Genomic DNA, 7,125 nt, shown 5'->3' with positions numbered 1-7,125 from the left:
TAATGGGGATATGCCTTACCTTGGGTAACTACTAAGGAAAGGATGTGCCTTTCTTTGGGTAATTCATTTACTTAAGAGTCCCTGCATCCTCCAGTCTTCCTTTTGTCTTAAAGGGGATGTACCTTTCCTTGGCCAGAGGTAGTTTCCCAAGGGGGAGGAGGAACTCTAGTATGCTCAGGATGGGGGAATAGGGCTATGTCCTGCATTTACCATACACTTATATAATCATGTTTTTTCTATAAATCAATATTTTTCAAACTATACTTCTCAGCATTAAAATTTCAAAGGAAAGGTTTAAGGAAATCTTTAGATGGATAAGGGAAAATCAGCACCACATAGGATTTGATTCAGAAAAATGCATTCCATAGCATTATATGTCTGTGTTTGCATACACACACACACAGCAAATATACAGCTAAATTTTTTGATAATCACTGCTATAAACCATGCCCTTTAAATCAATATACATTTTTAGTACTGTTTTTATCAAAATTTTCTGTGTCTTTCAGGATATCGACAAGAGTCTGTACAGTATGTAGGAAATGGTTGTATTTTCATATCCATATTTTGTGCAGAACTTATCACTCAGTGGAGGAAAATAGACATTAACTTCTATTATTCTAGCTCTGGGGCAAGAGCTGTAATCTAGCCTTTTTCATTAAATTTTCAGTGTTCGAGTATCCTCTTAATTGCAAAAACATAGAAAATGTGCTACAACACCATAACCTTTGATAATCAAGATGTAAAAGCATCTTAACAGTAGGGCTGTTAAAAGTTCTATTTTTTTAAATATTAATTTTTCACATAAGTGTTGCTTCATTTCATACACAAGAATTATTGACAGTCTACCTTATATGATAGTTGTAAGAATTTCATAGATGAAGGGCATCCCTATTATCAACATTTTCAAAATATAATAGGAGAGGTACAAAACTACCAGGAAATTGTATTACACTGTAATAGTCCTATAAAGGAAGTATTTAAAGAGACATCTAATTCAGATTAAAGGGTCATAAAATGCTTCACAGAAAGGGGAACACAATTGAATAATGAGTAAAATACACTGTAGGAAGTAGAGGGAGAATACTGTTTGAAGAAACACACATAGATTTATATGGTTATAAGAAAAAAAAGTACAAGTTAGGAAGATATGAGAAATAAGACCAAGAGACAAAAGATCATGAACTTTGCACCAAGCAAAAAGTTTGAATTTTATCATGAAGAATAAAATACGTTAATATTTCAAGGAGTATTACAGTGGGAGTTACAATGATGAAAAATTTGAGGGATCTTATCCAGAAAAAAAAAAAAATGAACAGGAATTGGATAGGTAGGTATGCTGGAGATGAAGAAGTCAATGCACACACATCTTCCCCATTTCTTTAAACTAAGGTGAATGAATAGATGTTATCAGAATGACAACATTCCGTTTGAACCACTTACTATGTGTAATTTAAGATATCCTCTCAAGTTTTTCAGAGAATACTTGCCATTCCAGTAAAACAATTTTTTTCTCGATGTCATTTAAATAAAACATTACCATGCTTTTTCCCAACTAGAACATCTAGACTCTTTCCTCAAAAATTCATCCTGTCTTCCCAGATGGAGCTCCGTCTTCTCCCTGAAGACACATCCGACCATCTAAACAAGCACGTCTTGTAATGAGCGTAACCCGCACACAAATTCTAATACAGACCCACTGCTTTCTCTCATTTCTCTTATGGTTGCCCCGACTTCGAAGGTCGTCACTAACCTGCCCTTTTCTTTACCCCATAGTTCTATCATAATACTCGATTATTTCTTCATTCCATTTAGTTATCTGAACTTTTTTTCACATCTGTGGGTGAACTAAGTGTAAAACTACTTCTGGCACTACCGTTTGACTAGATATTTTTCATTTTCACTTTATTTTTCTATTTTTCTTCAAAAGCTTTGATCACTACAACTAAGTAAAACAGTGAGGAATTGAATGAATATTGCTTAGGAAAATATTCTAATGCCTGTTGAAAAGATATTTATAGTCTATTAAAAAATATATTCTGCTGAGTTTTTACTTAAAACATTCACATCCCTGTGCAAATATGAAATCAGTTGTGGGTCACTTTCTATATTCATTTGATTCTTTACAGGTTATATTTAATATTTTTCTGTAATGCTTAAATTTATTCCATAGTAATTCCTAACAAAAACAAATAATTATTTATTTATTTATTTTTATTTATTTTATTTATTTATTTTTTAACTTTTATTTTGTCCATATACATTGTGGTTGATTATTGTTGCCCCTTACTAAAACCTCCCTCCCTCCTCCCTCCCCTCCCTCCCACCCAACAATGTCCTTTCTGTTTCTTTGTCGTATCAACTTCAAGTAATTGTGGTTGTTATATCTTCTTCCCCCCCGCCCTCGGTTTTTTTTGTGTGTGTGTGTGTGTGTGAATTTATATATTAATTTTTAGCTCCCACCAATAAGTGAGAACATGTGGTATTTCTCTTTCTGTGCCTGACTCGTTTCACTTAATAGAATTCTCTCAAGGTCCATCCATGTTGTTGCAAATGGCAGTATTTCATTCGTTTTTATAGCTGAGTAGTATTCCATTGTGTAGATGTATCACATTTTCCGTATCCACTCACCTGATGATGGACATTTGGCCTGGTTCCAACTCTTGGCTATTGTAAAGAGTGCTGCAATGAACATTGGGGAACAGGTATACCTTTGACTTGATGATTTCCATTCCTCTGGGTATATTCCCAACAGTGGGATAGCTGGGTCGTATGGTAGATCTATCTGCAATTGTTTGAGGAACCTCCATACCATTTTCCATAGAGGCTGCACCATTTTGCAGTCCCACCAACAATGTATGAGAGTTCCTTTCTCTCCGCAACCTCGCCAGCATTTATCGTTCAGGGTCTTTTGGATTTTAGCCATCCTAACTGGGGTTAGATGGTATCTCAGTGTGGTTTTGATTTGCATTTCCCGGATGCTGAGTGATGTTGAGCATTTTTTCATATGTCTGTTGGCCATTTGTATATCTTCCTTAGAGAAATGCCTACTTAGCTCTTTTGCCCTTTTTTTAATTGGGTTGCTTGTTTTTTTCTTGTAAAGTTCTTTGAGTTCCTTATATATTCTGGATATTAATCCTTTGTCAGATGTATATTTTGCAAATATTTTCTCCCACTCTGTTGGTTGTCTTTTAACTCTGTTAATTGTTTCTTTTGCTGTGCAGAAGCTTTTTAGTTTGATATAATCCCATTTGTTTATTTTTCCTTTGGCTGCCCATGCTTTTGGGGTTGTAGTCATGAAGTCTGTGTCCAGTCCTATTTCCTGAAGTGATTCTCCTATGTTTTATTTAAGAAGTTTCATTGTTTCAGTGTGTATATTTAAATCCTTAATCCATTTTGAGTTGATTTTAGCATATGGTGAGAGGTATGGGTCTAGTTTCATTCTCCTGCATATGGATATCCAGTTATCCCAGCACCATTTGCTAAAGAGGCAGTCCCTTCCCCAGTGAATAGGCTTGGTGCCTTTGTCAAAGATCAGATGGCAGTAAGTGTGTGGGTTGATTTCTGGATTCTCTACTCTATTCCATTGGTCAGTGTGTCTGCTTTTATGCCAGTACCATACTGTTTTGGTTATTATAGCTTTGTAGGATAGCTTAAAGTCAGGTAGTGTTATGCCTCCAGATTTATTTTTTTTTGCTCAGCCTTGCTTTGGCTACACATGGTCTTTTATTATTCCATATAAATGTGTGGATAGTTCCTTTCATTTCTGAGAAAAATGTCTTTGGAATTTTGATGGGGATTGCATTGAATTTGTATATCACTTTGGGTAGTATGGACATTTTCAGTATGTTGATTCTTCCAATCCAAGAGCATGGGATATCTTTCCATCTTCTTGTATCCTCTCTAATTTCTCTCAGCAGTGGTCTGTAGTTCTCATTATAGAGATTTTTCACATCCTTGGTTAACTCAATTCCTAAGTATTTTATACAAAAACAAATATTTTTAAGCAACTTAATAGACCATTTACCAAAAACAAAACAAAACAAAAAATTTCCTTTAAAATTAAAGGAGACAAAAATGAATAGAGGGATCTTTTTATGATAGATCGCTGAATGCTCACTTTGATGAATTAGGTATTTCTTATTTTTACTTTCAACTCTGAGATGGGAGTTTGGGAGCTACCAGTTGTCCCACATGACAGTCTAAGTGAGGAGCTAACATGAGCAGGCTTTTGGTGAAGGCCCTAGCAAATGTCAAGTGACCTCTGCTGAGTCTTTGGCCAATGAATGGCATATCAAGTGAATTGTTCACATGGGTTTTTTCGTCTTGAAACCCAGAAGAAAAACACAATATCATTACCCATTATATGCTTTACCATTTTCCTGACAGTTTTTTCTTTTCATGTCCCAGAACTCATGAGAAGTTTATTTTTTCTTCTAAATAGAAGAGTAGAATAAGGGGAAGAAAGTACCCCATTGAGAGATAAAAAATGTTACATTACAAAAACAGAAAGATTATAAAAGAGGATAATAATGGAGGCTTCCAAAAGACCTTCACTTCAATATAGGCCAGACCCTGTTCACTGTCTTCCTCTAGCTTGATTGGCAGAGTAAATCTTCTATGTTGGTAAAACAAATTCACTCAGAACTGATTGCCTAAGCTCTGCGTGTTGCAGAAATCTTTTCTCTGGTAACATTTGCTAATATCTATGGCAGCTATTTCTATCATAATTTCTTTAGAGTAAAATGTGTAAACTACACTCTGACTGAATGCATTCGCTGTGCCAGGCAGGGCTTAGTGATCATTTGTATGACACATGCTCCACTGTCATTGCAAACATTAATTTATTAAGTGTTTACAGATTTATTTCCTAAGAATATAAGTAAGGCCTTTAGGCTTCTCAAAAACCACAGAATACTTGATAAGTTTTCTAAAAACTGTCAAGCTATTGCAAAAGGAGAAAGACTGTTTCAGAATTGAAAAACAATGCAGCTATTTGAAAATATTTGTAGTGGTTTTAGTTTAAATATATAATAAAATCTATGAAAATTGTCTTTAAAATGATAAAAAAAAAAAAAGGAATGAATGAATGAGTGCTTTAGGAAATCTTACAGAAGACATCTTAGACTGCTCTTATGTCTGTTGTAAATCAAACTCTAGTAAACCCTGAAAATATTCTTTAGCTAATTAAGGATCATAAGGCCACATCAGAGACCAATTGGCAGTTTCAGAACATTTCTAGCTGTGGCTCTAACAGAGACATAGCATTAATTGCTCTTTCATGCTCATACCACTATTTGACAGGGCAGGACTCTCAGTTTGACCAGAGTCCTAATTAGGAAAATTCTCTCAAACCATTCCCTTGTTATCTATGCAATCCAGGTCTCTGTTATTTAATACCTTTGCTTCTCTATGTTCCCTTAATTTTTCTTCTAAATAATTTAAAGCATTATATGTTTGCCACCTTTGTGAACCTCCCCATCATTCATATGGGAAAATTGCCCTAAACTTTCTCTTCTTCTCATCAGATATAACTCTGCCCTCCAGATTATCTCAACACCCCCATGGCCTTGATAACCATGTATTTGCTGATAACTCATAAATCTACATTTATAGCCCTAAATTTTCTCCTGAGCTCCAGACCCCTATATTTAACTGCTCACAACCCATCTATCCCATAGGCATCTCAAAATCAACTTGTCTAAATGTGTACCCATCATCTTCTCCCATTACTCTAGTCTCCTACTGTAAGCTAAACCAGATTCTACTCCATTGCCCAATCTGATGACCTGCATACATTATTAATGATAACCACCACCACTTCCCACACGCACATAAGCACTTATCTTCACATCTGCTATCATTTCCCTAATCCAGACTACTATTATCTTTTGTCTAAATCCAAATTTTCACCAAGTTTCCTAGCTATGCACCCTGCTTCCTTCCAATCTATTGTCTACATTGCAACACAATCTTTCTATAACTATTCTCTCTAAACTATTGGCTTATGGTTCTTTAATATAATCTCCTTGCCCTTTGAAAAATTTCAAACTCTTTGACCTGGCCTAACAATGTATTTATGATCAGAAAGAGCACAGTTTGCCTTTGTCACCTGATATCTGTAAATTTTTCACCTCCAAATTTAACCCAAATCACATAGACTTTCCTTCAGCTCCTTAGAATTACCACATGCACTCTAAATTTGTTCTTCCATATTGTCCCTTAATGAAATATTCATCCCTCATTGTTGATATGACTAATTCCCACTCAACTTTTAGGTCTCAACTTAGAAGATTTTCCCGCCAGAAGTCCTGTGTGAACCCCTAACTTAAACTTTCATATCATCATACAGACAGCACTAGGATCAGAATTGGTTTTATTTATTCACATTTGGCCTATAAGCTCTAAGAGGACAAGAAATGTGTCCCCTGTGTATCACAGTAGCTCCAGAACCTAGCAGCCAGAGTTTTGGGAACTTGGTAGTTACTCAAACATTCAGGCCAAATAGATGAAATTTTCAGGGTGGGAAAAGGCCAGAATATGAGTTTTAGTCATTAGTATTATACTACTAGGTTAATTAATTAGAACAATGATAAGATAAGGCAGGTGCCAAAATCTGAGGCTATTTTTAAAGATTTAGGGAACAGATTTTTGAAATGGGTTTATATGGTTTTCAGTTTGTCCTTCCTTAGCAACTCAAATAGGCCAGATACCAAATGGTTCAAGGCTCTTCCACATCAAAATTTAGAAAAGCCAAACTATCTACAAAAAAAATGTCTTTTATCTCCTCCTTTTTCATCACTGCCAATTTTTATGGTGGTATTAAAATAATTTGAAATTAAATTTTAAAATCCTTTCTAAGATTTCTTACTGTTAATTAATGGGTTAGATTGGTATTGTTATTCCTGCTCAGACTCATTGCCTAATAAAGATTGATTGATCTTTATTGATTGATTGATTGATTGATTGATTGATTCAGCCTTCCACCTCTGGTGATCTTGATCAGTTTACTGGCAGTTTGCTGGAACACAGCCTCAGTTATTCTTATTCACTTGATTAAGTAGCAGTAACTAATTGTGATTTACAATTGCACTGGTGCTGATTTACTGATGGAATTAGATTGGT

The sequence above is a fragment of the Cynocephalus volans genome, chromosome 7 (genome assembly GCF_027409185.1).
Source record: "Cynocephalus volans isolate mCynVol1 chromosome 7, mCynVol1.pri, whole genome shotgun sequence".
Lineage (NCBI taxonomy): Eukaryota > Metazoa > Chordata > Mammalia > Dermoptera > Cynocephalidae > Cynocephalus > Cynocephalus volans.
Note: the sequence above shows the minus strand (reverse complement) of the source record.